The following is a 10,138-nucleotide window of genomic DNA, read 5'->3' as shown; positions in this document are numbered from 1 at the left end:
GATTTTTCACTTTAGAAAAAAAGGAAAAATCCTAAAAAGGAAACATGTAACAAACAAAAAAAAACATGAAGTACAGAGGAACTAAAAAAATAGAAAGGATTGGAAACCAAAGTAGAAAGGTGGGGAGAAGGGTCTGGCCTGAGTGATGCAGCTCAGAAGGAGCTGCACCGCCTCGCTGTAAGCCTTCGCCGCTCAGGTTCTCAGGCCCTCCCCCACCTGTGGGAACTAGAGAACAGTATAGCTGTGGATTGGAAACCATGGGATGGTTATTGTGACTGTCGCTTGTTATGGGCAGTCATAATTCTTTTAGCCACCTCACTTCCCTTGGCCATGTCTAATTTGGAGAGAGCAATGAAGAACGCTGATGCCGCCTCCTCGTCTATGTCCATGTACTTGCTTAGGGGTGATTTGGCTGATGTCTTCAACAAATAAATCACCCCATTTTGTACTAACTACATTGGGACCATATTTCCCTGTGAGGAGCTCAGGTTCCCTATTCTCACTATTGCTTCTTGAAATTTTTCTGCCACCCCAGGGATACCTTTAATTAGATGTTTTAGAGTCTCCCCTGCTTTTGCATGAGGAGTCTCTAATTCTTCTGTTTCTGCTGGTTTTTTTATTTTTTTCATCTCCTTTTCCTCTGGACTGAGGGGTCTTTTGAAGGGGGCGCTGTTTGCCTCCATGTTTTCTGTTTTATTTACTTTTTCTTCTACAGCATGTTTTTTGGTTGTTGTATCTTTGCTGCTTGTTTCTGCAGTCTTGATAATGGCAGCATTTTTTTTTCTTGTGGCTTTCCTTTGTGGTGGTATGGCTTTCTGCTGCGACCTTCAAGTTTGGAGAATCTTCCATTTCTACATTTTTAGTATGATCTGGCGGTGTTACTGTGATGGCACCTCCCATCCTTTCTGCAAGGTTTCTTGATGGGCAGGTGTCCACTTTGTGGTCTGTGGCACCACATTTCAGGCAGGCTGCCTCACACTTATCCTGGTTGTGGCCTGCTTTGAGGCAGTTCTTACACTTCACTCGAGGGCAGTCCGCCCCAAGATGATTGAAGGCGCCACACCTGAAGCATTGCCTCCTCTTTACGCCAGGGTAATTTACCATTACCCTAGCGGATCCGATGACGACGAAGTTTGGAACTGCTGTTTTCATCTCGAGCGAGGTGTGTACTTCGCCCGATTTCCATTGAGGGTTGTCTGCATCGTTTAGGACTTGTATGTTTAGGAAATGCGTACAACACCCCATTTTCCGAACATTTCATGGATGACTTTTTTCGTCACTTTGTATATACTCCAAGGGAAATCTGGGGATTTTAAGCATTTTGATAATGCTCCCCACCATAAATGGAACAATTTCCTTTCCATTACATTGAAAGCCTTCGAGTAATTTGTCTCTAGTCTCAGCGCTCCTTACTACGACTTGGTATCTGCCATCACCAAAGGGAGTGAATCCGAAAATCTGGTCCGCACCAACGCTGTCAATGAGGGCCTTAGCCAAAAGTCAGGGTCTCAGATCGGCATCAGTCTCGATGCCGAAAGTCCGCGTGCGCGGCAAAACATTGGCCATAACTGGCGAGGGGGGGGGGGGCTAACTATTCCCACCACCAAGTGTTTATTATTGTTCCGGTCCGGGGTTTAGGAAGATCTGTAAATTTCCGGTAAATATCGTGAGCCCCGATGGGACTCGTACCGATATCAACGGTTACGAACAGATACTACAATTTGCTCTTAGCCTGTTAATTTGGTAAGAACAGACACTACACACTTGATCTTAACCAAAAGGCCGAGAAGCGATCTATATATATAATAGGTAAAAAGAGGCCTCAGTTGACCTGATTTAGCTGTTTGCCCCCCAGGGGCGATTCTAAAACGTCGCTGATTTTTCACTTTAGAAGAAAAGGAAAAATCCTAAAAAGGAAACATGTAGCAAAAACAATAACATAAAGTACAGAGAAAACAAAACTATAGATAGGATTGGAAAACTGAAATAGAAAGGTGGGGGGGGGGGTCTGGCCTGAGTGATGCAGCTCTCAAGGAGCTGCACCGCCTCGTTGTAAGCCTTCGCTGCTCAGGTTCTCAGGCCCTCCCCCACCTGTGGGAACTAGAGAGCAGTATAGCTATGGACGGGAAAACCATGGGATGGTTATTGCGACTGTCGTTTGTTATGGGTAGTCATAATTCTTTTAGCCACCTCGCTTCCCTTGGCCATGTCTAATTTGGAGAGAGCTATGAAGAACGCCGATGCCGCCTCCTCGTCTATGTCCAGGGCTACCTGTACTTGCTCAGGGGTGATTTTGCTGATGTCTTCAATAAATAAGTCACCCCATTTTGCACTAACTACGTTGGGACCATATTTCTCGGTGAGGAGGAGCTCAGGTTCCCTTATTCTCACTATTGCATTTTAAAATTTTTCTGCCACCCCAGGGATACTTTTTAACTAGATGCTTTAGAGTCGCCCCTGCTTTTGTATGAGGAGTCTCTAATTCTGTTTCTGCAGGTTTTATTTTTTTCATGTCCTTTTCCTCTGGACTGAGTGGTCTTTTGAAGGGAGCGCTGTTTACCTCCATATTTTCTGTGTCATTTTCTTTCTCTTCTTCTCCTGTGATTTCAGCCTGTGTGGGAGCTTGTTTTTTGGCTGGTTCTTCATGGATTTCTTGGTTCTCTTTCTTGGGTTTGGATGCTATGGTTTCTGTGGCAGCATTTTGTTTCTTATGGCTTTCCTTAGATAGTGTGATGGTATGGCTTTCTGCTGCAGCAGCCTTCAAGTTTGGAGAATCTTTCTTTTCTGTATTGCTAGTATTGCCTGGTGGTGTTGCTGTGATGGCACCTCCCATCAATTCTGCCAGGGTTCTTGATGGGCAGGTGTCCACTTTGTGGTTTGTGGCACCACATTTCAGGCAAGCTGCCTCACACTTATCCAGGTTGTGGCCTGGTTCGAGGCAGTTTCTACACTTCGTTTTCGGGCAGTCAGCCCCAAGGTGGGTGAAGGCACCACATCAGAAACATTGTTTCTTTACGCCAGGGTAATTAATCATTACTCTGGCAGATCCAATGACAATAAAGTTGGGAACTGGCGTTTTCATCTCGAGGGAGATGGTTACTTCGCCTTACTTCCATGTGGGATTTTCTGCATCATTTAACACTTCCACGTTGCGTACTACGCCCCATTTCCCGAATATGTCGTGGATAATCTTTAGATCAGTTTCAACATATTCCAAAGGGAATCTGGGGATTCTAAGTAACTTGGTGATACTTCCCACCAAAAATGGGACTATTTTTTCCCATTACAATCAAAACCTCCGAATAGTTTATCTCTGGTTTGAAAACTTCTGACGACTACTTGGAAGCGGCCACCGCCAAAAGGAGTAAATCCGAAAATCTGGTCAGCACCGACTGTTTCAATGAGAGCTTTGGCTGAACATCGGGGATGCAGATTGGCATCCACTTCTATTTCGAGTGTCCGCATACGCGGCAAAGCCATAGCTGGTTGGGGGGGGGCTAAGCTATTTCCACTACTACCAAGTGGTTAATATTTCTCCGGTCCGGGGGTTTGGGAAGATCTGTATATTTCCGGTTAAATATCGTGAACCCCGATGGGACTCTTACCGATATTAACGGTTAAGAACGGATACTACGAAATGCTAGTAGCCTGTTAAGCTGATACGCACAGACACTATATACATATACATACATACACTTGATTTAAGCCAAAAGGCCGAGCTATCAGACAGAACTCAGCCACAAACGTAATGCATCCTTATATAGTCCTTATAAGGACTGGCTTAAAGGGGCGAAGCAAGAATGCTTTTCATCCTCCATGTTATCTGTAGAGGACAGTGTAGGGATAAGGTGTTATTGAGCTATTATAGCTCTGATCATGTCAGGAGGGTAACAGCAATAGCCGAGCCTCAGTTAGAACTTCATTGGCATATTTAAATTTAAAGGTAAAGCCGTCTCTAAAATTCGGACGATCTCTAGGCCATTCATTCGTGGGCGAAAGACCGTCCATCCGTTGGCTGCACTCAGTGATGGCCTTCCACCCACACGCCACCACCGAGCAGAACCGTTCAAATTCCGAAGAAAATCATTTCATTCACCGACAAAGCCCCTCAGCGGGCCGTGCCGGAGAACACTTTCCCCGGAGACTCAAATTGCTCTCTTAAGGCAAAAACCTTAAGAGAGCGAACTCAAAACTCTCGAATCTCTGCGCCCCTTGGGGGAAACAGCAACAGCCGAACCTCAGTTAAACTTCATTGGTACAGCATTGGCGATGTGTAAGTAAGCCAACTCTAAAAATTCCCTAGGCCACTCAATCGTGAGCGAAAAACCGTTCATCTCAGCGTTGGCTGCACTCAGTGATGGCCTTCCACCCACACGCCACCACCGAGCAGAACCGCTCAAATTCCGAAGAAAATCATTTCATTCATTCACCGACAAAGCCCCTCAGCGGGCCGTGCCGGAGAACACTTTCTCCGTTGACTCAAATTGCTCCCTTAAGGCAAAAACCTTAAGAGAGCGAACTCAAAACTCTCGAATCTCTGCGCCCCAGGGTATAACATATAACATAACATAATAACAGCCGAACCTCAGTTTAACTTCATTGGTTCAGCATTGCCATCCATTACCCTCCAATTCGAACTCCTCCAATGAATCCAACCAGAGAAATTACTAGTAATATTAAAATCATGTTAATAAAAGAAAGGTGTACTTCAAACACGTGTTCTCTCAACAAAAATTGCAAGAACTATTAAACTAATTTTTATAACTAAAACTTTGTTAAAACTTTATTTTGTGTTATATATGAAATATCTACTTTGAGTGTATTAATTTAACTTTAATTAAAAATATTTGCTATTGGCATTATGTCACATTTTTCGTTTGTTGAATACACCATGAATAATGTTAAAAGTAAAGAAAACTACTATCTTGCAAACCTCAAAAAGCAGTTTATGGCTTTGTTATTCCATGCATAATAGGAAGTAGTTATATTTCGTATATAATAATAATAAATTTATGGAATTTCCTGTATATATGACAATCCCGTATATATTAAATAGTTATTAACCGAAATATGTGTTTTAACAGTATGATTTGACTAAAATATGCTTACTGTGCTTATGTGGATCTTTTTGTTCAAATTTTTATGAATCCCACCACATAAAGTCGTAACTATGGTACATTGGTAAATGGGCTTTTTATTTTATTTTTTATTTAGATACTAACACGAAACATTCTCAAGCCAATTCAGGTCTCCAACTGAAGGAAATATTTCCAAAACCTTTAAATTCTTTGCATACATATATATATATACAAGCAATTATTTTGGGATGAAATTTCTTTTTCAGATGAGCAAGAATGTTGTCTATCGAAGCTTCACCAATGCAAGTCCAAACTTACTTCTGAAAGGTGTCCCTTGGGATTTAAGAGCACTCAAAATAAATCAAGATAATCAAGACCAAAGCAGTGACACACACCAATTTGCATGAGGATCACGTTACAATTTTTCAGAGACCGCGCTGTTCTATCTTAGGAACGTACCTAAAAATAATGTTGAGGGTGTGTTCCAGGTAGACAGGAAAGAACGCCTTCGCTCACCTATAAGGTGAGGTGTCTAATTCTGTCGGGGAAAGTGAAGAAATATGGAATGACTGCTCGGTAGTCCTAAAAAAAGAGAGAAATGAGTGCCGCTTTAATGTTTTAAATCCTCAGGAGAACCAGCAGATGACGTCACAATGCGTACCCCCAAAACTATTGTATGAATATGTAGATGCCATCAAAATAATTAAAGTCAAATTAATTGCCGTCAAACCACTCTTCATTGTTATTATTACAATCTCAGCAATTACTATATTATTTATTCTCTCCAAGTATCCCTTCGAACCCCCCCCCCCCTGCAAAAATTCATTTCCAGAGCGATCAAAACATAAGGTTTTAATAAATTGTTGGAGAGTTGAAAAAATGAAAATAAAATTTAAGGAAAAAACCCGAGAAGTTCATACCAATAAAGTCTTCCTGGATTTTATGTATGGAAATATATTTTTATTTCGGACATTGTAGAATAGATATGCAGAGAGAAGAAAGAAAAAAATTGCAGTAAGTTTACTCATAAAACTATCATAGGACCATAACGTCCAAACATCCAACATATCGAGAAGTCGTGTTTGCGTTCTACTTTCCTTTTGTCTTGGGGGATTTCAGGGTTTGGAGCAAGTCTTATCCGTTCAGAGTACAGATACGAAGACAGACCAAAATAATGATAAAAAAAAGTTAAGTTTTTATAGCCAGGAGTGGGTGGTCGTAACAAAATGCAAACTTTTGCATCTTACAACTTCTACTTTTTTTTATGATCCAAATGCTATAATTCTACTCGTTTGACAGGGATACCTTCAAGGAGGGGGTGTCATGGAGTTCGAATTTCAAACTAGATTGGAAGTTATACAAATAATACTATTATTAGTTTAAACTTGAATGAAAACTTATTGAAATATGAAAAATAACAGCCATTTTAAATATTTTTTGTTGGAGATAAACTGATTAAAACAAAAATACAACAGGGGAGAAAAACGTGGTTATGCGTTAGTTCTTAATATGACAGCTTTAAAGTTGTGGCGCTGCTTTCCACACCAGTTATAGAAATAAATTTATATTTATTTTAATCTTGTTAAATGGTAAAGCGATATATGATGCAGTGACAGGTCTAGGCGACTTATTGCTTAAGTTTTGAGGAGAAGAAAAAAAAGTTATTATTAAAAAATATTAAAATTTAAAATATCATTAATAAAAAAATAAATATTATAAGTTTTTATGGTAGCTGCTTTTAAAGTATATTACTATTATTATTTTAGCCTTTCACCAGAAGAATAAAGCCTATCGCCATTAATTCTAATAACTGTATACATGTTTTAGGCCAGATTCATGATTTTGAAACTACAGACAGCTAAGATTAGGAGGCCAGTGTTTTATGTGTTAATTCCGTGTGTCTGTTTGGCTGGTTTGCCTGTTTTACGAAATGAAAAAAAAAAAAAAACAAAAGTATGGAAGGCAAAACTATACCATTCAGTATGCTTAGTAACTCACCTTTAGCTAAAAAGCTCTAATAGAGGTTCGCTTTTTAAGCGGAATTCAAACGTAGCTCTTTCCCGTGAAAAAGGTACCGTTGATTTCGAATGAGCTTCGGAGGCCCATGATTTTAAAAGGAAATCGCAGCACCAGAAGAGACCCAATGTAATTCGGGGTTGGTTCTGAATATTAGCCTTTTAAAAATTAGATATTAATCTACTGTTTACTAATTTTTTAAAATTTAGTATTTCGATATTTTGATATTCGTCAAGTGACCCCCCCCCCACACACACACACACGCCAAATATCCCATGCCCCGTCGAACAATCCATATAAGTGAAAGAAGGTTTACTGAGGATAAATACAGGAATTATTATCAAAGGTTACAGCTGTCTCGAGTGATATATTACAGTAATGATTACGAGGACACCAGAGTCTGTCTTAATAATCCTCCGTAGCTTATCAGGGTCATTATAAGGGGACTGTTATACAAATGAAGTATCTGAGACAGTCGCAAATTTATGGTCGTCATTTCAACTCATTAGGAAAGTGAGCCATTATACGACACACAGGCTAAACACATCATTGACAGACCAATGCTTTCATAAACGGCTTACATGCACAAGATCCTGTTACATGTCTGTTTTTATTGGGTCGTAAAATCATTCAAAATGGTACGGAGAATAGAAGGTGAGCGGGGGGGGGGGGAGAAGGAAGTAAGGATCGTAGAAGAAACAGTGCTAACTGCTGTTGCAGAAGATGTGAAACCGGTTGGCTAAGCTCATTATAATAAAAGACAATAAAGTAGGGAAACAGATGGAGAGATAAATAATGTAAAAGAGGGGGAGACAGAAGGCAAAGGAGAATAGAGAGAAGTCTACACTTTTCAATTACCGTTGTACGCATGCGTACTGTGTTTATTACTTTTCAGAGAATTTTCTTATTTTCAGGAAAAAAAAAACATCCTCGTTACATGTATAATGTATTATTGAACAAATATGAACTTATATAGCATAGTTTAATATCCTAGAAATCAGCCGATTTTTATTGATATAGGTTATGGCACGAAGTGCCCTAGACATATGACGTGTATACTTGCTTACCAAATATTCGATTTAGAAAGTAATATTGTCGATAATATTAAGAAACAATAACATAACGACTGTATATCAAGAATTTTCTTGGCATTTCTATTCTATTTTTATTGTTATTTTCATATATGATATATCGGGGGAGGGGAAGTACCAGGGGGAAAATACACACACACACACACACACACACACACACACCAGAAAATGTTTGTCGGGAAAGATTTGATTACAATCTTCCCTTCGCTTCTACATTTTATTAAATTTTCTCTAGCCAGCATTCAGCCAAGCTCAGCACGAGGTCTAACTCCAAATGCCCAAGCAGCATTATGGGATTTAGGCCTTCAATGCGAAACGGTTGCCAAGGAGGCACGCGGACAAGCCCAACAATGCATAATCTCGCTTCCTTCTCATTCCTTGCAACTATGGTACACCTGGCGAGCAGAAGGTAAATTAAAGTTAGCGGAGAAGTGGCTAAAATTTAATAACCGTTGCCAAGGGGATGCGGCAAGCAAAAGTCCTGTGTTTGTTCCTTACTCTATCGCGGGCATGCATGTAGGCGTTGTGTGTGTGTGTGTGTGTGTGTGTGTGTGTGATGCACTAATGTAGTAGTGGTTTGAGCCCCAGGCGTGTGGCTGAATCACATTATTATGGCCGTATGAGACCTGGAGAAAGCCGTAACAGACAGTTTTAATTTAAAACTTTGACATGCCATTTCTCAGGAATCTAGGACACTGAACATTAATACACATCTATTTTATCTAGTTTTTTTTTTTTCACTTCTGGTGTTTTGTTTCTTTATAAGACGCATGATAGCTTCCCCGTGATATATCATTATGTCATTATTAAATTAACATTTTAAAATTAAAGACGTCTTTTCACTGGTAATAAATAAATTAAGATCTAAGATATTATAAATATTTCATTGCATTTATAACTTATAAATATATATTTTAAAAAATAATATTAAATAAAACTTTTAGATTAAAATAATGTAACTTTTCAGATAAACTTTTATAAACACCTACAAAATATTTATATAAGATTATATTATATTTATGATTAATCATGTTGACTTAAATTGGTGAGTGGAAAAATGGCGGCTCGCGTGTTAGTGTTTTGTGTCGTGTGTTATTGATGGTGAATTGTGTATTTGACTGATAAGTTTTCAGAGATTTATGCTTATATTCATTAGTAATATCAGTTATTTGCTTGCCGCAATAAACAGGCATTTTACATTTTATTTCCCATACAAGGTAAGTCAACTGACTTCGCAAAGGCGATACGCTAGGCCTACTGCCATTAGTGTCGTTGTTGTATTTTAACATCTTGTTGCTAGTTGACGCGCCTATGCTTGATATTGCTGGTAGTCCTTTGCGGCTGCGGGATATTTTACAAAAACTTCTGCTGGCAGGTCTTTAGACCTGCGGGATATTTTATTAACGCACATACGCAACTAAATCGATATGAGCGTGCCTGACCTGGACGTATTTGCTGATCTGCTCGAAAGAGAGCCAGCTCTTGAACTCATTGATAAACTACAAAAGAAGTTCAAGTTGACATGGCCTACTAGCATGATTGACCCCGACACTATTATTGAGTCACTCGATAAAAAGCTAGCACTCAGTTTTATTAAAAAGCTCCTCAAAAAGTTTGAACGGGATTGGCCCGGCTACTTAAATTTGTATTCCTCACCTGAAGTTGAAGTTGAGGAAAATGAAGACTCCCCACAAGTGGAGGAAAAACTCAATCTAGTTGTCTCTACCTCTAATCCTTCTGATCAAGAAGAAACTCACGCACGTAAGAAGAGAAAAATTCTTGCTGCTGAATCAACAAATGTTGTTGGTATGGAAGAGGATGTTCCCATTTCAGATCCCTCTGTTTCCCACAATGAAAAGGTGCCACCGATTATCCTAAGGGAAAAGCAGAGATGGACAACACTCAGAACCATCATGGCAAATTCACAAATTCATTACACGTCTGCTAAAAATG

General features: G+C 39.6%; 1 pseudogene; it reads right to left on the bottom strand.

Moving 5' to 3' along the window:
- Positions 1-1,637: 1,637 nt before the first annotated feature.
- Positions 1,638-1,794, bottom strand: LOC150101472 (U2 spliceosomal RNA; annotated as a pseudogene).
- Positions 1,795-10,138: the final 8,344 nt, after the last annotated feature.

The sequence above is a fragment of the Typopeltis vanoorti genome, chromosome 11 (genome assembly GCF_054136105.1).
Source record: "Typopeltis vanoorti isolate ZY-2024b chromosome 11, IOZ_Tvanoo_1.0, whole genome shotgun sequence".
Taxonomy (NCBI): Eukaryota; Metazoa; Arthropoda; class Arachnida; order Uropygi; family Thelyphonidae; genus Typopeltis; species Typopeltis vanoorti.
Note: the sequence above shows the minus strand (reverse complement) of the source record. Positions and strands in the feature narration are given on the sequence as shown.